Raw genomic sequence first — 25,875 nt, 5'->3', positions numbered from 1 at the left:
ATTCAACAGGAAATGGAAGCCGTCTGTTTCAAAGCTGTGCCCTGGCTACCCCACTAGACCATAGCCATTGAACTAGGCTGAGCTCAGTGTCCCGAAGGGTGTTAGAGGAGCTGAGCTCCTGAGTCCCTGGGCCTCTGCCACCACTTTCACTATGGATGTTCCACTCATTGCACTTGCTTGACATGTTGGCCTTCTGTGTAGGGTTTGGTTGAACATACCTCTCAGAGCCCTGGAGCACATGATTCTCTGCTTTTCTTGGCCTGTGAGCTGTTCCACTCTTTCCCCTCCCATCTTATCTACCTTCTTTTTTCCTAAAATTATTCATACATTCCTGCCTAATCATGTCCTTAGTTGACAGGAGATGTTTTGGGCTATTTCAATTTCTTCCCAATAATGATTAATAGAGACAATGATGTGCGACCAGTTCTATGGCCCTCTTGGGAATTATGACAGAAACACCTGCTTCATGTATCTTTAGTTCATGTAGTTTGTGGGGGCTGCCTCAAGTAATGGACGTTACTTAATTTTAGTGTCAAACTGTTGTTTGTTTTCTTTTCAGTAAATTGTGATCACTGTGATATTTTGCTTCTTTCCCTTGAGATAATGATAACTTAGTACCTTGGTGTATTTCCTCCAAAATGTGCTTAGAGACAGGATGTGGGCTATTAACGAGATTGACAAGCTACTGCCTTCTTCAGATTGACCCCTCCCCTAGAGTACTAACAAACAAGAGAAGAGAAGGCTGCTGTTAATCCTTTCTATAAAGCCAACTGGGGGAAAAGATTTTTCAGAGGCAGACATCAGGAAGTATCAGGTGGTCTGTGCATTTATGGTGTGAAGGAGTGCTGGCAAGCATTTGTTAGTGTGATGTTAAATTTTGCCTATCCATTTCTTAAAAAGGGGAGATGGGTAAAGGAGTAGGAGTGTTCTGCTCCTAATCAGGCTTTCAAAGTCCTTAAAATAAAATCTAAACGGTGTATTCTCAGTATCTGCATCTGTGGAATGTAAGGAAGTTTAAAAACCAACGCAATGCAAAGATGGCGGCATAGATAAACAGGGCTTGCCTCCTTGCACAACCACGTCAAACTTAAAACTAAACTGCAGAATAGCCATCATTCAGAAGCATCAGAAATTGAGCTGAATGGAAGAAACTACATTGTAACTGGTAGGAGGGGCGGAGACAGGAATGGACTGGTCCTGTTAGAAACAAGGACATAGTGACTCCCAAACCAGTAAAAAGTCATTAGTAACAAAGGGCAAATGTAATTAAAGGGTCTTAAGGGAAAATGTAATTAGAGGGTCTCTGAGAAGGGAGCTGACAGCACTGGCATATCTACAAACCACAGAAGGGGCATTTAGATAACCGTGTTAGGTTGTAACTCCCGAGTAACCAGTAATGGAGAAACGGGGAAGAAGGAGCGGGGAGGGGGAGCTAATTGCGTTAGGGCGGGGAAGCTAATCGCTCTCACTTTAGGGCAAGGAAGATAATCACTTTAGGGTGGAGAAGATAATCACTGTAGGGTGGCAATTTCAGGGTGGAAAAGATAATCACTTTAGGGTGGCAATTTCAGGGTGGGGAAGCTAAGACTATAAAACCAGTTTCCTTTGTCTACTTGGCGCGCACGATTCTCCTGGCTGTGAATAAAGGCCTCGTTTTACTGCTCAAGTCCTGTATCCCAGTTTTTATTGTGAGCGTTTCTCACAGTCCCACTACCATGTGTGGTGGATAAAAATTGGGAAGAATATCTCCTGACTGAGGAGTCACAGTCCCACACCAGGCCTCCCAGCCCAGGGAGATAAGTGCCAGGAAGATAAGTCTCCATAACTTCTGGCTATAAAAACTAGCAGGGATCAAGGCTGTGGAAGACAAACTGCTGGAGTCTCATGCAGTTTCTCTTAAAGAATCTGCACACAGACTTATTTGGACTCCCTCCCTTTGAGCTCCAGCACAGGAACAGCACCTTGAAAGGCATCAAAGACTTATGGTGAGGAACTGTTAATTTACTTAATTGTTCAATTCTGTGTATAGTACATGTGTAGTGATTTCAGAATTGTTAACCAGTAAATCTCTGGGAAACAGCTTGAATAGCTAAAAGCTAATGTACAGTTCCTTGTGCCTTTATCTTATAGATTCCAGTCATTTCCAAAGTTACTTAGGTCAGTACCTTTGTCTACTACTCCCTTCTATGAGGTTATTTCATCCATTTATATATTTTATTATAGAAAATTTCAAACATACACAAAATAAGGAGAAGAGTATAATGAACCCACATATATCCCAAACCAGCCTCATTATTTTTTAAGTATATTTTATTGATTATGCTGTTAGAGTTGTTCCCAATCTTTTCCCTTTGTCCCCCTCCACCAATAACTTTATTAATTTGGATATTTTGAGTATGTCGGCTATCTCCCATGTGGTGTAACGTTGATTATTCTCAATTAATTTCTCAATTTGATCACTATCAATTTCAAGTGGTCTACCCGACTGTGGAGCATTGTCCAGTGAGAAACCTCTAGCACGGAACTTCGCAAACCACATTCGGTCAGTCACAGCACCTTCTCCATACACTGCACAAATCCTTTTTTGCATTTCAGTTGTGTTTTTACCTTTCTTGAAATAATAAAGCATAATATGCCAGGAATATTGCATATTTTCTTCCAGCTTCAATATCAAAATGGCTCCACAAAAATTCACCAATTTTGATAAGTTTATTTTTTTTTTTAGTTCACACTGATATGGCAGCTGTCACAATACAGTCTTAACAAAATTTTTTCAAATGAAGTTAAAAACAACTAAGTGCTGCTAGAGCCATCTTATGGGGGGTGGGAGGAGAATGAGCTTTTTGACCAACCCAATATTTCCCTTATAAGGAGAGAAAAACTAATCTTTGAGGTGTTCCAGAGGCCCTCCTGAAAAACCCCAAAGTTATTCCCAGGTCAAGCCTCTATAACTTAAATTTTGGGAAGTTTTTCAAAATATGTTAAGAATTTTGGACACTTGATTAAATTGGATTATATATCATTATGAAACAATATTAAATTATTTGTATACCTAAAGTGACAATATAAAGTTATCGAATTTAAAAAATGCAGGTTAACAAAAGTAGTGTTTAGGTTTCAGAAGGTTGTTTTTTAAGCAATCAAGGACCTGATCACAACAATAGAAAACTATTTTAATAAAATATAGAATTTTTTCCAGGTGGAAAACCTATATTATCTGGAATAGAATAAATACAAAGAAAACCTTATTTTTTTAAGAGTAAAAAAGAACTAAACTCTTATTTTTCATTAGCTTACTTTTTATAAAAGCATTCCAGTTTGTTTTTTTAAAGATTTTATTTATTTTCAGAGCGGTAGGAGGGAAGGAGAAGGAGAGGGAGAGAAACATCCACTGGTTGCCTCTCGCACGCCCCCAACTGGGGATTTGGCCCACGATCCAGGCATGTGCCCTGACTGGAATCAAACCAGCAACCTTTTGGTTTGCAGGCCGGCGCTTAATCAATCCACTGAGCCACACCAGGCAGGGCTGCAGTAGCTTACTTGTGATATTTCAGTTTGTTTACTTAATTAAGTTTCTATTTTAATTCAGCTAAATTATATAAAAAAATCTCAAGATCTTTCTTCACAGACCCTCCATAACTTCCTTAGTGCCTCTTAGTTTGTGTCTTCTTAACTCATTCAGAAATAAACAGCCTTATTTGAGGACAAAACTCATTCTTTTAATTCCTTAAAAAATATCTATTTCCATACCTTACACCTTGTATTGCTAAAAAGATAGTTTTTTTTTCCATCTTAATTTGAAATATTAACTCTTAGGAACCTCAATTACTAGTGACAACTAAAAGGCAAGCAATTAGTATTCGTTATACTGATATTTTTATGAACACATTGAATAATTTCTAAAAACATATTTCCTCATAGCACAATTTTTAAAAAGATTTTATTTAAGAGAGAGGGGAAGGGAAGGAGAAAGAGAGGGAGAGAAACATTGATGAGAGAGAAACATCGATTAGTTGCTTCTCACATACACTTTGACTGGGGACTGAACCTGCAACCTAGGCATGTGTCCTGACTGGGAATTGAACCTGCTGCCTTTTACTTAGCGGAATAACACCCAATCACAGTGGTCAGGGTTCAGCACAATTTTTAATGTGATACAAGACATGTTTACTGTTGGGCCTAGGTTTCTTTTGTTTCTATAATCAGAAAAATCTATGTTTATTATTAATGTTTCATTATTTTATCTTATTTGGGTGTAGTCTAGGCGGTCTTTGAATATCTATTATTGAATATAGCTGGCAAAACTTTAAAGTTTCAAGTTACCAAAGAGATTTATAAAATTATTTAACTATAATATAATTATTGCTAAAAAGTTAGCCTAAAAGAAACTTTTAATCTCATTTACCTTTACTTAATTTATTTGCTCCTAACAACTAAGTTTAGATTACTTATGAAAATTTTATCATACCTAGTCATTTTTCTTACAGATTTTGTAATAGAGATAATAGGAACTTATTTAATAAATCCCAGGTAGAATAAAAGTATTACTTAATGCTGTTGATTTTAAAGATATACCTATTTAACCAAACCAAACCCAAACCAGCCCAAATCGTGCAATTCTGAAAAGTGGGTTAGTCTGTTTACTAAATTAAGATTTTGCTTAGATGACTAAAACTTTATATGCTGTAAGAATTTTTTAATTTTTTAATTTTAATTTTTAAAGTCTTTTTTTAAAATGTCATTTATTTATTTAATTTACCTGTTTTTAGAGAGAGGGGAAAGGAGAAAGAGAGGGAGAGAAACATCAGTGTGTGGTTGCCTCTCACGGGCCCCCCAACTGGGGACCTGGTGTGCAATCTAGTTATGTGCCCCGACTGGGAATTGAACCAGCGACACTTGGTTTGCAGGCCGATGCTCAATCCACTGAGCCACAGCAGCCAGGCTGTAAGAATTTTTTAAAGCCATTTAAAAATTATAATCAATTGTAGAATGCATTTAGCTGTTTTTAAGAGGCCTGACAAACACAAACAGAAAATGGAAAACGAATGTTCACAATAAAATTGCAAAGTTCAGAAGGCAAAAAAGAGCAGTTTCAGAATGCCTGAATTTAAGGTGGCAGATTTTTGTAGAGGAGTGTGGTGCTGGGATGGAACATGCGTACAACATGTCTGGAGATGGAGAAAACTGGGAAGGGGAAGCAGCCTCAGACACTGTTTTACCCCAAAAGGGGGGCAAACTGCAAAAAGGAGAGGGCTTCTTTCCTTTCAGGCTGGCTGCAGTGAATAAATCATGGGACAAACTGACTGGGAATTGAACTCTGGCTGCTACAGTCAAAGAATTTAAAACAAATAACACCACCAAACAACATATCTCACACACTCATGCATCCCAAACATATAATACTTTCAGATTTAATTTGCCAGCTCTAAACCAAATTCAAAACCAGTTTCAAGTTAAAAACAATTCCATGGCCCAGGTTGAGACACAGATTCAACAAATAACAACTACAGTTCCAGTCATCGGTTACCTTTGCCTGGTCAGTGGTGAGCACTGCAGGTTAATCCCTGGAATAATCATTCCAGGCAACTGCTCAGACAGAACCCGAAGATACCGCCAAAGGCTTAGGGTCCCTAAGCTGCAGGTAGAAAGCTGACTTAGGGCTCATAAATCCCTTAAACTGTAGAAATCATATCCCCATGTAGAATTTAAAGGGGTGACCCATCTGGAGGGAGGTGAGGTAGAAAAGGGGATAAGAACAGGAATGCTGTGTAAAGCAGACAAAGGGGACTTACCTGTCCAAAGCCAGAAATGGAAAGAGGACCCACTGAGTCCCAGGCAGACAAGTTTTGAGGCAACAAAACAATCTGCAGTGCCAATGGGATAGCTCTAAGAAAAGTTGAAAACCTGGCCTTTCAAAAAGGGCTGGAAGATGGATAGGAAATAGGAAAGCACCAATTAATGGCAGAGTAAAAAGCCAGAACAGTGTCAGGTCAAGACTAGAGGGATAGACTTTACGGGGGCACCCCTAATTTTTCACAAGGCATGCCACTGACAGAAACCAGTTCTTTGAAGTCAGGGGAAAACGGAATGGGATGGTCAGGAGCTTGAGGAAAAAGAGAACAGAAGACCTGACGTGAACAGTCAACATTCACCAGCAGAGCAAAGGCCAAGAATTGGAGGAGCCATAACTGTCTGGCAGGTCAGAGTCCTATCCTTATCAGCAGATCAAGAGAAGTCTCATCTGAGTCTCTGAAGAACGTCACTGGTGAAGGGGTTCTTGCCCCTCTTCAAGGTAGCAATAAAGAGAGGAGGCAAAACAGATTCAGGAGAAGTTTACCGAAAACAAGATGAAGGGAGAAGTGACAGTGAAGAAGTTTGATGCACCAAGAGTCTGGCTAATGTAGGGCTGGATTCTTCACGCAGGCATAGAGTAGATTTCTTTGCTTTCCAGATTCCTCATGAACTGACATCACTTGTGCAGATGCAGACTGGAGATTTTTGTGGAGTGCTTGAAGAGAAACTTTTAAACTTGAAAAATAACTGAAGAGCATTCCCATCCATTTAAGAGAAGCTCAGCCTGTCTCAACTTTACCTCTACCTGGCTTTGTTACTGAGCTTGCTTTAAAGGTTTTACCTTCTAGCGACTCAAATACAAATAAGTCCTACCCCCAGTTGCCAATGCCAAGTTGCCTCATCTACTAACAGCTTATTCTGCTTTCTCTTGAAAATTCAGTTTCCCTCAAAATCTCTGTAAAAGATATTTGATAAAGGTATGACAGATGGTATGAAGCATAGTGTGTCCAAACAAATCTTACCTTGTCTCTGTAAACTGATGAAGGGATGAAAAAAGTATTAGACTCGGGTCTTTTTTTGAACTACATTAGCACTGCTTCTGAGGTGTGAGCAGGATTTCTCAATCTTAGTGCTATTGACATTTTGGGCTGGATAATTGGTGGTGGTGGTGGTGGTGGGTGCATGCACTTGTGCTTTCTGTGTATTGTGGGGTATTGAGCAGTGTCCCTGGCTTCTACCCACATAGATGCCAGTAGCATGGCCTAAGCCTCCCTCCCCACCCAAGCCCCCAACCCTGGCGTTGTGACTACCAGACATATCTCCAGATGTTGTCAAATGTCCTCTTGGGGGCAAAATGGCCCCAGCTGAGAACCACTGGGTTGGGGATTGATTGTCATGAGATACAAATACAAATCAGGTTTATCACAGTATCAAGTAATTTTTCATTTACCTGAACCTTTATTTATAGTGACAAGCTACTCTAAAGAAACAGTACAATAATGTGCCCCTGTCCCCCATCCTGACCCTCTGTAGTATGAAGGGGCCTTCACCTAACTCATGTTCAGAGATCATCTTCATTTAGGTCCTTGGTAAAGTTTATTTTGCTAGGAATGCCAAGGTTTTTCGGATCCTTTCTTGTTATCAGAATGAAAACAGAGGTTCTTCCTAATGAGCCTTCAACTCAAAGTCTGTAATGCCAGTATAGATTTGATTGCCTGTAAGGCTTTTCATGGAGACTAGGGTATTTTCATTTGTTGTCTAAAAGCATATGGGAACATTTGTTAACCATAAACTTTATTTTTGTTTAACTTTAAACTTCAAATGACACATTCTTTACTGTATTGATCAGGATCATATGATGTCAGTTTTACAAGTAATTTATCTCATTTAATTCTCATACCTACCTTGCAGAGTTGTTATTACCATACTTACAGAAGAAGTTAAGTAGCTGGTCCAAGGCCATCCAGTTGATAAGTGGAAGAACCAGAGCTGTGCCTGACAAAAACCTTTGCTTTAACCACATTCCTGTGCTGCCTCTCAGCCTGTGTGTGGCCAGTGGATTCTCTTTCAGCTGGGCTTATAAGTTCAGGTAACATTTGTTGGGTGCCTATCACAGGTTAGCTCTAGAGATCATTACACAATTCAGTCATTGCCTCAATTCCTTTGGTGTCACATCAGCACATTGGCATTGTGTGATATAGAAAGGACTTTTGTGCATGTGCCTGCTATTAGACTTACTGAACTCATCTTCTAGAAACTTTGAGATGGATGTATATTGAAAATATAAAGACTTATAGCTGTCTAAATTAATGGTCACAAATGGCACTTATGCAGACACTGAGTTACTGTCAGCAACTGTTGCATGGGGAGGTCGTGTTCTGGGGAGTTTCATACTGGTGAAGAAAGTAAAACACATGACTGGAAATGTCACACTAGGCAGAGTCACAAAATACAATCTGTTATTTCTTCCTTTCAATCTTAGAAGGCTTTGTTGAAAAGCCAGAATATTTAGAATGAGAGTGTAAGGGCATTTTGCTAAATAATCACCATGCCACTTCTATTTTTTGCTTTTTAAAGTGTATTTTGAGGAGTGTTGCAGGTATGTAATTTGTTACTAAAAAAGGAAAAAAGGTGAGCCTCTTACTCTGAGAAAGTTTTAAGAGCTGCTGCTGCCATGGACATAAGCCTGTGCAGAATGGGGTCAGCCTCTTGGAGTGACCAGTTCTTGCTCTGGGCTTGATTCCTTGTTTCCTCTTCACAGGCACCCCGCTACCCCTTCACTGCCAGAATCTAGGTAGTTTTTGTGAAAAAGCCTGAAAATAATACCTCACTTTGTAGGCCTATGGAAACATGTTAAGATTCCTTGTGGGTCCAAAGTGAGAGATAGGAACTGCCTTGTTAGATTGACCAATGCCTTGGCCTGTGGAGTTGCCAATCTTATAAGAAGTTTGTGTTGAACTTTTGAATGGACACGTGCTCCTGAGGGCCAGTTTTGTGTTATTTTTGTCAAACGATATCATCCTGTATCAACCAGTTTGAAACTTAGTTTTCTAGCTCAACATTATGTCTTAAAGATCTTCCTTGGTCAATAAATACAGACTTACTTCAACTCAGTTTAACTGCTACTTGGTCATCCAGGGAAGGTTTCTATTATAGATTTTTACTTAGTTGTTTATAAAAAATTTAGGCACATTTGTGTTATTTCTAGGTTTTTGCCATCATGAACTTGCAACAAACCGCCATGATTCACTGTTAAAGCACTCTTCTGTAGTAGATGATGAAAATAGTAAGGCTATAATTTTGAAAAATAACCAAACTTTCTTTTCCCATCCTACTCCCCACTGAAGCAGTTGGGCAGCTCTAGGCTCAGGGTGTTGGGGGATAACTGTGGAGAAGAAAACAGATGACTTGAATGAAGATGCTTCAAATATTTCACTATTAAATACAAAGATTCCTGATAGATTGTCTTTATCAAGGGATTTTAGCCTAATTTCTTGTATTTCTTTAATTTTTTTTAAGTCGTGTTGACATACTTCCTATGTATCACACTATTGTTTCCAAGACAGATTGTATATTTTTAATAAACAGAAAGATAGGACTGAAGAGATTTTAAACACTCAGCACATAGAGGACACATTTTCAGATTCTTGAAACTAGATCTTCTATTTCTCTGTAGTTACTATGGCAATGGGTGCTACAGAGATGTGCAAACCCAGTTGTGACCTCCCCTAGTGTAGGGATGCCCCTAAGCCTCTGGCTTTGTTGTCCACCAAGGTCTGGCAGATCTGGCTGCTTCCATTCATGCACCAGGTGGTGGGGGGTGCCATTCCCCCATTTGGGACCATATGTCTCCAGCCTTGGCCTGCCCTGCTAGTCAACAAAAGCAGGGCTCTCAAAGAATAGTCTTCTCCGGTTGCTGTGTAATCTGAAGGAGCCAAGGTGAGTTTTGGGGACAGGTAGCAGCAGTTTCTGAATCTTCAAATGGGAGGCTAAGCATTTACTTCTCAGAAATCATATGATTGAGTTCACTTTTCATACTAAAAAAAGTAAATGCACTCAGTGGTTTAGAAAACCTGTCCACTGCACATGTAAATACAGTGTAGTATAGTCTTGCTTTCCATGGTGCCAGTAGCCTGTGGTGACATCATACTCATCTCACATGCATGTTAGCTAGGGACACGATAGACATTCCCTTGCATTCAGACGGACTCAGGTTTGCTCCCAACTTGACTGTTAACTCATTCAATGACCTTGGCCATATTATTTAATTCTCTTGATCTTAATTTCATAGTAGTGAATGGGTCCCTACTCAAAGTGGCTTTGCCTGGTGTGCCCAGGTCTGTTAGACTTTAGTCTGATTCTCTTCCTCTGCATGAACCTCTTTGGGGTGAACTTGAGGACCTTCCACCTCTGTAGGGATACTACTAAGGGTCCATCAAGTCTGTTCGTAGAGAGGCAAGCACCTAGAAGTAGGTAGCACTGTTATAGAAACAGGAGTGTCCAAAAATCCCCAGCGTTTGCGGCTGGGGGATGGGGAGAAGGAAGCAGCTTTCAGAATGCCTCCACATGCCTGAGGCTGGTGGCTAGTGTCTTTCTTATGCAAAATGGCTTTAATGCATCCAAAGCCTCAGGTAGATGGGAGGGGTCTTGAACCAGGGGATGGTATGGAAAAAAGCACACAGAGCCTACGTAAGGTTCTGTGAATGGTCAGAACTGTTTGCAACACCCAGTGCGTCAGAGGACGCAGTCAGGGATATATAAGCAGCTGTGGACATTTTAGCTGGCTCTCTCTCGAGTTGTTCCTCCATGTGGCTTGGAAAAGGGGTCTCCAGGCTGCTTTAAGAGGCTCTCGCCATGCGGTTTTGAGAAGGAAAGGAGATCCACGCGGTTTTCAGGATGAGGGCAGTTTACAAGGAGGCTGAGAATCCAGGCAGTTCTGCATTGAGAGCTGGAGGGCACCACAGCACAGAAAGGACCTCCCCAATCAGAATTGAGTGATTGGCAGCTGCTGGTAAAGCTGAACTGTGTTTGGAAAGTAGGGAAAGGGTTTCTCTAACTTTTCTAAAACTAGCCAGGTTTGGTAGCGGGGAGGCAAGGATATGTGTTTATGGGTGTTTTAAAGAACATTAGACTTAACAGCAGAAATCCGCAAATAATCTAAATCTATGTAACTGTTAAATAAACAATTCTTTTTCTTTTCACTAAACTCTGGTATTGAGAGTTATAATTTTGGTGGCAGGCAATCGGGCCCCTAACAAAAGAGCCCATGGGTTCTGTTTCAATTGGAGCAGCCCAGGGGTTCTGTGACAGCACTTCTAGGTTTTCCAAAATGGAAATTTAGCAGAAGCATCTGAATCACCCACTCTCTTCCTCTACTCCCTAATGGTATTCATAATCATCTTTTGTGAATGAAACTGAAACTGTTACAGAACCCCTGGGCTGCTCCAGTTGAAAACAAACCCATGGGCTCTTTAGTTAGGGGCCCGATTGCCCGCCTCCAGAATTATAACTCTCAATACCAGAGTTTAGTGAAAAGAAAAAGAATTGTTTATTTAACAGTTATATAGATTTAGATTATTTGCGGATTTCTGCCGTTAAGTCTTATGTTCTTCAAAACACCCATAAACACATATCCTTGCCTCCCCCCTACCAAACCTGGCCAGTCTTAGGAAGGTCAGAAACACCGTTTCCCTACTTTCCAAACACAGTTCAGCTTTACCAGCAGCTGCCAATCACTCAATTCTGATTGGGGAGGTCCTTTCTGTGCTGTGGTGCCCTCCAGCTCTCAATGCAGAACCGCCTGGATTCTCAGCCTCCTTATAAACTGCCCTCATTCTGCAGACTGCATGGATCTCCTCTCCTTCTCAAAACCGCATGGCCAGAGCCTCTTCTTAAAGCAGCCTGGAGACCCCTTTTCCAAGCCACATGGAGGAACAACTCGAGAGAGAGCCAGCTAAAATGTCCACAGCTGCTTATATATCCCTGACTGCGTCCTCTGACACACTGGGTGTTGCAAACAGTTCTGACCATTCACAGAACCTTACGTAGGCTCTGTGTGCTTTTTTTCCATACCATCCCCTGGTTCAAGACCCCTCCCATCTACCTGAGGCTTTGGACGCATTAAATCCATTTTGCATAAGAAAGACACTAGCCACCAGCCTCAGGCATGTGGAGGCATTCTAAAAGCTGCTTCCTTCTCCCGATCCCCCAGCTGCAAACTGGGGGTTTTTGGACTCCCCTGTTTCTGTAACAGTTTTCCCCCTCTCAGACTTAGACTCTTTATAATCTTATAAAGGACAATGGGCGAAGGTCTCATGCTCCTCTAACTGCTTCCTGCTGGACGTGGTTGTCGTCCTACCTACCCTTGGGTCTAGAAATCCCTAATAAGAGTCAGGGTAGAGGGGAGGGTGGCCTTCCCACATGGGGAAGGATCTTGCAGACTCCAGGTCAGTTGGCTGTCCCTGGGTAGTGGCATGCTTGGTTTCCAAGGGCTGGCACTGTTGGACAACTTGGCATCCTTGTTGTATTCTGGGGGCAATAGAGTTAAAAGGTATTATTTAAAGCATAACTACTAGATGACAAAAGGCAGGGATTAATTTCTCAATACCCCACATTAGGAAAAGAAACAGCTTCTTTGGAGAAAGGTGTGGAGGGTGTGTCACACCTGTCCAAAGCCCTTTTGCCCACTTCACTTAGCTTGGGCTGAGGGGTATAATTTTTGGATTTCCCCTCTCTCAGACCTCTGGGCCCTTTCTGTCCAAGCCAGTACGACAGAAAAGAGAGACAAGTTTTAAACTGAAGCCCACAGACCACCCCATACTTCACCAACTCAACCACTTAGTTCAGCCAAACTGTTGAGTCTCAAGAGGCGGCAATGCAGATGGGCTTCTTGAGTGAGGCCTATATGTACAGACAATCTCTCAGGTAGAGATCATAGGCTTATGCCCTATGAAAACAGAAAGAACACACATGTTAATTCACACAACACAATTCACAACCCAGTTTCTTAATCTGAGAGACTGTCTTATTGGGAAGACATCCAGTTGCAAGGCACTTGACATTCTTCTTGCCGATAAATTAAGCATCCTTGATAATGTCACAGACCTGATTTAACTTTTAAATCAAAACAAACTTTATAGACAGTCAGCTGCACTGAGCATTGTGATTTTCCTTGAGTCATGATTTTTCCCCTTAAGATCACCCTCCTTGTCAGTAAAGGCACTGCATTAAGTCCAGTTTTAATTTATCCTATTCATTTGCATAAACACAAAAAGAGCAATGATTGATCACATATGATCTTTAAGTCTACTTCGCTGGAACTTACAGAAGGAACCTTCATGTTGACTTTTAGTTTGCTCATCAGGGCACAGAAGCTGAGCCACACACCTGCCATTCAGCCTTGCCTGTAAACACCTGTTTTTCCAAGTCCTTCAAGTTTTCCATTGTGCCTTAAGGTTCTTTTCTAGACATCTTTCAGGAAAGCAACCTTCGTTCCTTCCCTGGAAAGATTGCCATGAACCACACACCCAACCAAGGTGCCAGACTTTTCTCTTCTAGGCTTTCCTTAGCTTCAAAAGTCAAGTCCAGTTCCTCAGGGCTTTCTGGTAACAAGCAGAGCCTAAGCATGCCTCCTTCAGGCATGTCATTCCAGTCAAAGTCTTGGTTAACAATACCTTTATTAACAACTGGTCTTTTTAGTTTTATGCAAAGAAACCTAATGTCATTACTCCTTTAAATTGCCAAATTCTGGAGGGATCAGGTAGGGAGAAAAATATACAGTGTGAAGGAAAATCCTCGTCCTTCTAATATTCCCTAAAATTTCATTTCCATGCCTTATACTTTCTTTTGTTCATTTTCCTACATGTGAAGTTTTTTAAACTTTCTCTGGGAAACCTCAATTTTCCTTTCAGATTATATGGCTAATACCAATACAGAGAATTCCAGACCTTTCCTAGGTCCCCGAGAATTCTAGACCTTTCCTAGGTTCCAAAGGCTAAATGCCAACACAGGGAATTCCAGACGACCTTTCCTAGGTCCCCAATGGCTAATGCCAATACAGAGAATTCCAGACCTTTCCTAGGTCTCAAGAGAATTCTAGACCTTTCATAGGTCTCCAATGGCTAATGCCAAACCAACACAGGGAATTCCAAATGACCTTTCCTAGGTCCCCAATGGCTAAGGCCAATACCAATACAAGGAATTCCAAATGACCTTTCACAGGTCCCACGGCTAAATGCCAGTACAAGGTACAGTAACCATACAATTAGACCACAAGTATTTGAGGTTTCCCTTTTCCCAGGTTTAAAAACTTTCACAACCTTTCTATACATTATTATGACTTTCCACAGACCTTCTGCAACATTCACAAACTTTCCATATATTTACCCATTCAGATTTAACCATAATCCATTTCCAATTCTTGTTCTTTTCCACACTGTAAAGGACTCTACCCAAACTCAGTATTTAGCAGCTAAAATTTCCCTAGATTTGCAAGAACATGCCTAAAGCAAAAAAAAATTTTTATTCTGTGTTGTGGTTCACTGTCCTTTTTCGAAAGAGTAATTTCAAATCTTCCAGAGTGCAGATCCAGCTTTCTCTTTCGGTGCCAGTCACAGCAGCAAGGTCTGTGTCCTCCTCAGGCGGTGCACGTTTTACCCGTGTGTGGTGTATCCAGGGCTTGATTCCTACCAGCTTCAGCGAAGAATGTGTTGTTAACAAAATATCACAGGGACCAGTCCATTGTTCAGCCAGCTGCCTTTCAGGACCTTGCATCTTCCAGGTCTCCAGTAAGATTCTGTCCCCAGGTCCGAATGGGTGCAAGGGTTCATCAGATGGATATACTTATCTGCAATGAGCAAACTTGTCCAAAGCAATCCTTGTGGCAGCACTACATGCAGCATCTTTAAAGATGGCGGCACCCATAAGTACCACCCACAAGATGGTGGCAAACCCACGTGACTCACCCACCATGGTGGAGCATTCACGTGGCTTACCCAAAATGCCAGTGGACCTGTGAGGTTTAGTGTCCACTTCACAACCTTCATGCGGGTTCTGGAGGGAGAGACCCATTTCTCCTCCTGCAGGGGTGGAGTCATTGACTTTGCAGTCACTTCAGAGGCCGGCACCAAAAAGGGTGGCACGCGAGAGAGGTCCCTTGAGTTTGCAAAGGGGCGGGCGCCCCGGAAGCCACTCCCATCTCTGGAGGTGGTACGGTGGAAGCAGCCTCCAACTGCAGAGAGCGCTGTGCCGGCACCACTGCCACTGCAGGAGCTGCGGCTGCCTGCAGAGGGCGCTGCACCACAGGAACCGCCAGAACGGAAGCCTGAGCCACCTGCAAGAGGGGGTGGAGCCACTGCCGTAGAAACCCCGGCCTCCTGAACCGCCCCCACCTGTACCTGGTTTGACGCCAAATTAGGGCCTTTGTCTCCTGGACTTAGAGAGTTAAAGAGGGCTACTTCCTCATTTTCCCTTTCTTCCAGCGTTTTACTCTCAGGAAAAGGCTTTGAGACTACTTTTTTCCTCTGCACCATTACTCGGCCCTCCATTTCTGTTAAGACCTTATTATACAACTCTATAAATGCATTCGCATAATAGATCTCTTCACAATTTCCCAATTGCTGGCAGTACCTTTTCAATTGCTTAATGACACAGTAATTCAGGGAACCATTCACAGGCCACCTCTCCTCATCATCCAGAACATACTCAGGCCAAAGAGTATTACAATAATAAATTAATATTTTCTTAGTCATAGGATAACTACAGTGCATATCCCAATTTTCCAAAATTCTCCCCAGCGGACTGCCCTCAGGGGCTTGCCCAGAACTGCTTTTATTGCCCCAGACATACATGACAATGGCTATAACCAGAAAAATCCCAAGGACCAGAAAGCATATATACCACTTAGGCATCCATAATTCTATTATTCCCAGGAGTACTCTCGATCGGACAAACAAATCTAGTATCCATGGTTCCATTATTTCAGAAATGCTTAGAAATAAGTTTTTTTATTCAAACAATTCTACTTCTCTGATCCCTTCCCAGTTCTGTTTTCTTTTCACTTTTCAGGCGTACTTAGGCAGCCGGCGCTCTCAGACAGTGTCTCCCAAGGGGGTCGACCTGCCACAGGCAATTATTAACGTCCCTTCGTGGTCGCCAAATTGTTACAGAACCCCTGGGCTGCTCCAATTGAAACAGAACCCACGGGCTCTTTAGTTAGGGGCCCGATTGCCCGCCTCCAGAATTATAACTCTCAATACCAGAGTTTAGTGAAAAGAAAAAGAATTGTTTATTTAACAGTTATATAGATTTAGATTATTTGCGGATTTCTGCCGTTAAGTCTTATGTTCTTCAAAACACCCATAAACACATATCCTTGTCTCCCCCCTACCAAACCTGGCCAGTCTTAGGAAGGTCAGAAACACCGTTTCCCTACTTTCCAAACACAGTTCAGCTTTACCAGCAGCTGCCAATCACTCAATTCTGATTGGGGAGGTCCTTTCTGTGCTGTGGTTCTCCAGTTCTCAATGCAGAACCGCCTGGATTCTCAGCCTCCTTATAAACTGCCCTCATCCTGCAGACTGCATGGATCTCCTCTCCTTCTCAAAACTGCATGGCCAGAGCCTCTTCTTAAAGCAGCCTGGAGGCCCCCTCCTCCAAGCCACATGGAGGGACAACTCGAGAGTGAGAGCCAGCTAAAATGTCCGCAGCTGCTTATATATCCCTGACTGCGTCCTCTGACGCACTGGGTGTTGCACACAGTTCTGACCATTCACAGAACCTTACGTAGGCTCTGTGTGCTTTTTTTCCATACCATCCCCTGGTTCAAGACCCCTCCCATCTACCTGAGGCCTTGGAAGCATCCAAGCCATTTTTGCATAAGAAAGACACTAGCCACCAGCCTCAGGCATGTGGAGGCATTCTGAAAGCTGCTTCCTTCTCCCCACCCCCCAGCCACAAACGCTGGGGATTTTCGGACTCCCCTGTTTCTGTAACAAAACCACAGATGACAATTGTTGTACCCACATGAAAGGAAATATGACTCTGACTCAACTTAGTTCACAGGACACATGCTTTTAAAATTGTTCCAGACTTCTGGCCAAGATGGAAGCCTAGATAGACACGTTGGGTCTCCCTCTACAACTAAGAAGGAATACAGCTCCCTCAAAACTAGAGACAACCATAAGTTCCAGAAGATCAAGCTCCATGGAAGTCCAACAAAGACATAAAGAAGAAATCCTCATCCAGACATGTAGGAGGGGTGGATCCGGGGCAAAGGGGACTCAATGTGGCAGCGGCAGGGTGGCAGAGAGCACAGTCACATGTTTTAAAAAGTGGGAAGGGACACCTGAGGAGCTTTCCCAGCTCCTGAACAAATCACAAAGCTCACAGTCCCAGCGCCAGGGAAAATCAAGCCTCATTGCTTCTGACTGCAAACCAGTGGGGGTTGGTGCTGTGAGAAATGCGTACAATAAAACACCTGGACACAGGATTTGAACCCCAAAGCGAGGCATTTATTCATGAGTCTGCAGAGTCGGGCGCACCGACAGCCAGGAGCATGTTCGGGCAAAGTAGACAAAACTGGTTTTATAGTAATGTGATTAGCTCCCCCTCCCCTCTCTGCCCCCATTTCTCCATTACTGGTTAATCCAGGTTCACAATCTAATACGATTAACTACTTAACTCAGGGTGTGATTAAGGGTAACTAGTTATAGGTCTATCTCCAATTTTTTGCAAAGTTATCTAGCTACATCTTCCCATTTCTCAGTGTTTGGTGACATCAGTCTTCCTTCTTTATATCTAACAGGGTGGAGGAAGAAACTGCCGGTCTCTCAGCAGAGTCTGCTTGTTTAAAGGGCCCCCACGGTCCTAGAATGTCTGCAGACCCACCCACTCTTGGAAATGACAGCCAGGGCAATAGCTAGGGAGGCACCAGTCCCTTACGAAAATGGGAGAAGTGCCTGGAAAAGGGGCAAGTGCTGAGCAAACGGCATTGTTCCCTCTCTGACCCTTCCCCCACACACAGCGCCACAACGTTGTGAAACGGGTTGCCCTGTACTGATGAGTACCTAAGGCTCTGTCCCCTACAACGTACATAACAGGAGTGACAGCTCTTCCTAAGACAGAGAGGCAGACAAACACAAGCGCCTGTCAAGATGAGGAGACAGAGAAGTATGGCCCAAAAGGGGGAACGGATCAGGTTCCAGTGGCAGAACTAAGTGATGAGGAGATAGCCAACGTAACAGACGCAGAATTCAAGACACTGGTGATAAAGATGCTCATAGGCTTGAGTATGGCAGATACATAAGGGAAGAAGTGAAAGCTATGCTAAATGAAATGAAGGAAAACTCACAAAACCAATGGTGAAGGGAGGGAAACCAGGGTTCAAAATCAGTGATTTGGAATATAAGGAAGAAAAAAACAGTCAACAAGTACAGAATGAGGAAACAAGAACTGAAAAAAATGAGGAGAGGCTTAGGAACCTCTGGGGTAACTTTAATTGTGCCACTTCCAAACCATAGGAGTGCCAGAAGAAGAGGAAGAGCAAGAAATTGAAAACTTATGTGAGAAAATAATGAAGGAAAACTCCGCAAATTTGGTGAAGGAAATAGACACAAGTCCAGGAAGCACAGAGAGTCTTAAACAAGCTAAACAAGCTGGACCCAAAGAGGACCACACCAAGACACATCATAATTAAAATGCCAAAGGTTCAAGATAAAGAAAGAATCTTAAAAGCAGCAAGAGGAAGAGTTACCTACAAAGGAGTTCCTATAAGGCTACCAGCAGATTTCTCAAAAGAAACTTCAGGCAAGAAGGGGCTGGCAAGAAGTATTCAAGGTGATGAAAAGCAAGGACTTAAAACCAAGATTACTCTATCCATCAAAGCTGTCTTTTAGAATGGAAGGGCAGTTAAAGTGCTTCCAAGACAAGGTAAAGCTAAAGGAGCTCATCATCACCAAGTCATTATATGAAATGTCAAAGGGACTTAAGAAAAAGATCAAAATTATAAACATTAAAATGACAACAAAGTCACAACTATCAACAACTGAATCTAAAAAATAAAAACAAAATTCAACTAAGCAAACCAGAATCGGAGCAAACCAAGAAACAGAGTCATAGGTATGGGAATCATTTGGAGGGTTATCAGCTGGGAGGGGTGTTAGAAATAGTAAAAACCGAAACCAAGGAAACTGAGATGCAAGATTTATTAAGGGGAATCTGCCGGGCTGTCTCAAAGGAAAGAACAGTAGCTGGCATACAGGCTGACAAGGTTCTAACAGGAGGGATAGGGAATGACTGGAACAGGGTATCGGGGCGCCTGGTGCTTGGTTGGGTCTGGGGGTAACGCTGGGCACAATGGAAACAATGAGGCACTTGGAGTTTTGTTGGGTATGTTGCTGGGGAGAATAGAATAAGGAAGTAAAAAAAATTTTACCCCCTACTAATTTGCAAGATTTGAGGAACTTTTCACTGGACTCCTCAATAGTTATTGTTGTTTTTACTTCCTGCTAATCAACTTATTGGGTGGGGGTTTTTGAGCTCTTACTGAACCTAAGAAGGGGGTGTGAAACGCTCACAATAAAAACCGGGACACAGGACTTGAGCAGTTAAGCGAGGCCTTTATTCACGAGTCTGCAGAGCCGGGCGCACCCTCATAGCCAGGAGAATGTGCGCACCAAATAGACAAAGGAACCTGGTTTTATAGTCTTAGCTTCCCCACCCTGAAATTGCCACCCTAAAGTGATTATTTTCTCCACCCTAAAATTGCCATTCTAAGGTGAGAGCGATTAGCTTCCCCGCCCTAACGCAACTAGTTTCCCCTCCCCTCTCCTTCTTCCCCGTTTCTCCATGACTGGATACTCAGGAGGTACAATCTAACGCGTTCATCTAAATGCCCCTATTGTGATTTGTGAATATGCTAATGCTGTCCACTCCCTTCTCAGAGATCCTTTAATTACATTTGCCCTTAAGACCCTTTAATTACATTTGCCCTTTGTTACCAATGACTTTGCTACTGGTTTGGGAGTCACTATGTCCTTGTTTCTAACAATTCCCCCGTCTCTTTTGGAAAATTGACTACTCAAACCATTCTATTAATCCCTTCAAATCTAAGGAGGATTTCTCGACTTTCTTCCTCATAGTTAGGATTCTCTTTGGTCTCTCGGAGGAGGAGATTATGAAAAGTTGCTGGCATCTGTTTAGTTAGTGCAGTCTCAATTAGCCTTTGAACCAAACCTCTGACGCATGGAATAATACAGCAGCCTAAAGCTGTGAGGACACCTGCTACCACTATGAGGGATACCAGAGCTGATGAGATCATTCCTTTCCAGTTGCCAAACCAGTTTTCTAACCATCCTGTTATGGGATTGTCAATACCTGAGTTTTCCGCCAGCTCATTTGCTAAGGTAGTCCCTGCAGGGCCTTAGTGATAGATCCATTAGGGGCTGTATTATTAGGGATAAAGGTGCAACACTGCCCCCTGAGCATTACACATACACCTCCCTTTTCTGCCAATATCATATCCAGTGCCATCCTGTTTTCCCAAGCCACTCGACTGGTGGCATCTAATTGTTGAGCCATTCCTTCTATGGCATTCCTACTGTAATTGATAAACCTCTGCTGGTTATAATAAATATAGTTTATCCAATCAACATTTTTATTAACGGTTGACCACCAGAAAAGCACTGACTCAAACCCTGCTGCTATCTGGTTTCTAGCTTTAAACTCGTTTGGAACTCCTCTGGGGACCCCAATGGCGTCAATATAGATATGAGGATCAAAGGATCCACCAGGTGCCATTGACCTCTTTTTCCTAACAGGGGCAATCTGGATCGGTTTTGGAAATGCTAGGGTAAATGGGATAGCCAATTGAACCAGGGCACAGGTTCCACTCCACCTGTCAGGATTTTCCAGAGGCTCCTCTGCCCACAATACCACCAGACATCTGCTCTGGGGATTCGGAGGGGAATATAGTTGCCGGCCCCACTGTGAAGGTGGCTCGCATTTCTGGTATGAGTGCATGTTAGGAGTTCTCCCACAGGGGTACCCAAATTCGCTTCCCACCTAGAGAGGCAAGAAGAGTAATTCATGAGTCCCACTGAGTATGGAGGGAGGGATTGAGTCCCATTACTCCCTATAGAGGGAAAGAGGAGAGACAAGCTTCTGCAAGTCTCATTTCCCCATGCATTCTCATCCTGGTAGAGAGCGAGCATACAGGCCATTCCCGAGGGGTCAGAATCCCAACCTAGTGGAAATGGTACGACCTGTGCCTGGGGTCTCCCTGTGGTACAAGCATCAAGGATCTAACAGTAAATTTGACCCATTCTACCCAAGCATTTGTGTCCCCATATCCAGTCTCTATCTCTAAGGTCTGTCTGAGATCTAATACCTCAAAAACTTTTACCTTGGCTGGATTATTCTGGGGTCTTTTCTGAGGTGTTTCTGAGGTCCGGCTGGGGGAAGTTAGATTTTCTAGGGAAGGAGGAGTTGTCACTAAGTGAAGACCTAGCCACCCTACTGGATCTATGCCAGATACATCAGCTCCTAGGCCGTAAACTCTGGTAGCCACATGGGGTTCCTGACTTAAGGACTGTGGCTGGTTCAGTGTCAGAAAAAGAGGGTTGCACTGGAGAGGCTGGCAGTTTGGGGGAGGAGCTCCTTTGCTGAAAGTTATTTTAGGCAGGAGCAGTTTTACTGGCTCAGGGGGAGCGGCCGTTTGCCCACTAGGGTTAGTTGTCCACCAAATATCCTCCCATGTAGGACAAGGGACGTTCCCTAAATATGTAAGAATCCCATTGTTTTCTAGATAGGGACAGAGATACCTCTCCTGAGATGATAGCCAGCGTTGATAAGTAAGGTCCCCACAAGACAAAACTTGGCATGCATCAAACTTCAGGGTTTGGGGATTTGTACTTTCAGTTACATTAATAATTAGGGTTATCGGCCTGACCCAGCTCAGAGTGCCCTGGAAGGAGACGGTTATCCAGCAGAGCATTATAAAGGGCCCACACCCCCACCTGGGGAACATGACTTTTTCCTGAGAGTTAACTTCAGAGGGTCCCTTCCCTGCTCTGAGGTTACTTCCCACTCAGCCTCTGCCTTTTCTTCTAGGGGTCCCTTCACCCTAGTATAATGAATCCACCCCTTTTCAGCAGTTCTCATGGCAGTCTCAGTAGTCAGGAGCACCTGGAAAGGTCCTTCCCACTTGGGCTGAAGTTTCTCTTCTCTCCAGGACTTGATCAGGACCTTGTCGCCAGGCTGGAAGCGGTGAACCGGGAACTCGAGTGGTGGGGTCTGAGCAAGGAGGCCTTTCACCTTGAGAGAGGCAAGGGTAGATGTAATAGCCAATATATATTTCTTTAAGAACTGATCCTTGGTCTCCAGGGTGGGTATCTCAGTCCTCCCCCCCAGGTAAGGGAGTCCATATAGGAACTCGTAGGGTGATATCCCAGTATCCTTCCTAGGAGCTGTCCTGATCCTGAGGAGAGCCCATGGAAGACACTTGGTCCATGGTAACTTGGTTTCCAAGATCAGTTTAGCCAATTGTTTCTTTAGGGTCTGGTTCATGCGTTCTACTCTGCCCGAGGAAGGAGGGTGCCAGGGGGTATGATATTCCCATTTGATGTCCAGACACCTCATAACACCCTTTAGCACTTAGGAGGAAAAATGACTCCCATTGTCTGAGTCAATATTTTCGACTAAGCCGAATCTGGGGATAATTTGTTCAAGGATTATTTTAACCACCTTGCTTGCTGTGGCTGATGGAAGCGGAAAGGCTTCCACCCACCCAGAGAAATGATCTACTATAACTAAGAGAAATTTTTGATGGCCCACCTTTGGCATTTCAGTAAAATCAACCTGAATGCTCTGGAAGGGCCTGAGTCCCCGTGGCCTTCCCCCAGCTGGCATCTTTCGTACTGCCTGTTTGTTCACCTTCTGGCATATGAGGCATCCATGACAGATCTGCTTAGCTATTGTATAAATTCCAAATCCCCCATATTGTCTGAGGACTGTGTCACAGAGAGCCTGAGGTCCCCAATGGCTGCCTTGATGCAGTGTTATCATAATCTCCCTGAGGACCTGCTTATTCAGCATCTCTCTCCCATCTGGGAGTTTCCACTTACCAGTTGCATCCTTCGAGGCTCCTATCTGAGTTAATCTCCTTATTTCCTCCAAGGAAAAGGTAGGAGCTATTGACACAGGGGGGAGGCACGGAACCAGGTAGAGACTTTACTTTCTCCCTCTTAACGCAGCCTGCTTTGCTGCATTATCAGCCAGCCTATTTCCTCTAGCTTCATATGATCCCCCGGTCTGATGCCCATTGATGTGGACTATAGCGACTTCTGCAGGGAGTAGGAGGCCATCCAGGACTGACTTGACTAGTTTTTCATGTACTAGTTCTTTCCCCCTGCTATTTATTAGTCCTCGTTCTAGCCAAATTTTTCCAAAGGTATGGGCTACCCCATAGGCATACTTAGAGTCCGTATAGATGGTTCCTTCCTGGTCCTTTAGTAGTTTTAATGCCTGCCCTAAAGCATAAAGTTCACAAGTCTGTGCAGACCAATTATTAGGCAGCCTCCCTCCCTCAGAAAGCGCTTGAGAGTCCCCATCAATAATGGCATATCTATTATGCCTTTTCCCATTGATTACTCGGGAAGAGCCATCGATGAAGAGGGACTGTCCACCCTGTAAGGGCTTTTCTCTCAAATCCGGTCTGACCTTAGTCTGGTATTCTATGACATCAAGGCAGTTATGCTCTAAAACCTCTTGAGTCCCCTCTCCTCCTGCCCAAAGGAAGCTAGCAGGGTTCAAATTTGGGCTTTGAGAGAGAGAAAAATCATCCTTTTCTAGGGGGACAGCCTCATACTTAAGAATCCTGGAGTCAGTTAACCACCGTCCTGCCCTCTGGTTTAGAATTGTTCTGACTTGATGAGGGGAGGTTACAGTGAGAGGCCCCCCCCCCCCCCCCCCGAAGGTCAATTTCCTGCTTCTACTAACAAAGCTGTAGCAGCCACCGTCTGGATACATTCTGGCCACCCTCGAGAAACTGGATCAAGGAGTTTGGAGAGATAGGCAACAGGTTGTTTCTTTCCAGCCCACTCCTGAGCCAGAACCCTGAGTGCCGTGCCCTGATCCACTGTGACAAAGAGGTGGAAAGGTTTCTCTAAGGAAGGAAGGGCTAAAACTGGGGCAGTTACTAGAGCTTGTTTTAGCTCATTGACCGTATTTATCCCCTCAGTCGTCCACTGAAGAGGATCTGGTTCTTGTTCTAACAGTTTTGAATACAATAGTCTGGTTTTCTGAGCATATGACTCTATCCAGAGCCTGCAATACCCTGTTAGCCCCAAAAATTTTCTCAATTCTCGCTTAGTCCGAGGTAAGGGAAGGGTAGTAATAGCGGCTATCCTCTCAGGGCTGATTTTTCTCTTCCCTGCACTTATTAGATGGCCTAAGTATTTTACCTCCTGTTCTACAAACTGCAGTTTTTCCTTAGACACGCAATCCCTTCTGACCCAAGAAGTTTAGGAGAGAAATAGTAGAGAGTCTCACTTCCTCTTGATCAGGACCAGAGAGGAGTAAGTCATCCACATATTGCAGTAATTGAGTGTGTCCCACAGGAAGGAATTCTGTAAGGATTTCTTCAAGAGCTTGGCCAAACAGATTTGGAGCTTCTGTAAAGCCCTGGGGCAGGACTGTCCAGCGATATTGCTGTTTCCTTCCCGTAGTTAAGTCCTCCCATTCAAAGGCAAACAAGTCTCTGCTTTTTAGAGCAAGGGGGCAAGCCCAAAATGCATCTTTGAGATCTATTACACTAAACCACTTATGTTCAAAGGGGATTCTGCTAAGGAGAGTGTAGGGGTTAGGGACAACAGGATGGCGAGTCCGGACGAGTTGGTTTATGGCTCTTAGGTCCTGGACCAGCCGGTAGTTGCCATCAGATTTCTTGATGGGGAGGATAGGGGTATTATAGGGGGACATACATGGCTCCAGAAGCCCATCCTGCAGGAGTTTATGTATAACAGGCTGTAAGCCCTTTTTTCCCTCATTGGAAATGGGGTACTGGCGTCTGCAGACAGTTTCCCCTGGTTTTTGTAGTTCAATTTCAAATGGAGCAATCTTCAGCCCCCCCCCCCCGATTTCCTTCATTAGCCCACACTATAGAATCAATTTGCTGTTCTTCTGCTTCAGTTAGGAGATTCAGCTTGACCTTAATTTGTCCCTCTTCTACCCCGAGGTCTAAGCCTAGCCTGACAATTAAGTCTCGACCTAATAAATTTACTCCAGCCTCAGGGACGTATAGAAGAGACTCCTCAATCAGTTCTTCTCCTAATTGTAGTTGCATTTGCTGGAAAACTGGCACTTGAAATTCCTCCCCTTTTACCCCTGACACTAATATCTTTTCCTTAGAGAAGTCTATCCCTTGGGGTTGAAAAGTTAAAGATGATCTGGCTGCCCCTGTATCTATTAAAAATGTAGTTTCTTCTTTATGGGGTCCCACCTTTAAATTTATCAAGGGCTCTTGGTGGGATCTACTTAAAAGGAGCCCCTGACACCCCTACTCCTCATCAAAGGTCATGAGGTTTGTAAGATCTCTCTCTTTCTGGAGGTCAGGACACTCCCGCCTAATATGGCCGGGTTTCCCGCACTTGTAACATACCCCAGGCCTTAAAGACTTTCTTTCCCCGTTGCCCCCTAGTCTGGGCCCCGGGCGACCTCTTCTGTTTGGTGTTTCTAGTCCTTGCTTCCCCTGGATGACTTTCTCAACGGTTGAGACCATGATCCGGGCCTTCTGCTTCTGCTTCTCCTCCTCCCTCCTAACGTACACTTTCTGAGCTTCCCTGAGGAGTTCCTCAACCGTTCTTTCATTCCACCCATCTACCTTCTGTAATTTCTTACTAATATCTGGCCAACTTTTTGTTACAAAGGTGACCTTTAGGAGTCCCTGCCCCACAGCGTCCTCTGGATCTAGACCAGAATACTTCCTCATCTGGTCCCTGAGCCTCTGTAGGAACACAGACGGAGCCTCATCTCTTTCTTGGTGTATCTCAAATGCCTTTGAGACGTTTTGTGTTCTAGGGACAGACT

At 43.5% G+C, this 25,875-nt stretch overlaps 1 protein-coding gene across 2 annotated transcripts in view; it reads left to right on the top strand.

Annotated features, from left to right (window-relative positions):
- Positions 1-25,875, top strand: part of HMOX2 (heme oxygenase 2) — a 55,450-nt gene that overhangs the window by 5,518 nt on the left and 24,057 nt on the right. Inside the window, exon 2 of one of the 2 annotated variants that reach the window (XM_090277091.1) lies at positions 7,705-7,882. The exons of the other annotated variant lie outside the window; for it this stretch is intronic. The gene's annotated coding sequence lies outside the window, so the exon portion shown is untranslated. The remainder of the gene's footprint in view (positions 1-7,704; positions 7,883-25,875) is intronic. 2 annotated transcript variants of the gene reach the window in all.

Source organism: Furipterus horrens, unplaced genomic scaffold, assembly GCF_987537825.1.
Source record: "Furipterus horrens unplaced genomic scaffold, mFurHor1.1.pri manual_scaffold_5, whole genome shotgun sequence".
NCBI classification, from domain to species: Eukaryota; Metazoa; Chordata; class Mammalia; order Chiroptera; family Furipteridae; genus Furipterus; species Furipterus horrens.
Note: the sequence above shows the minus strand (reverse complement) of the source record. Positions and strands in the feature narration are given on the sequence as shown.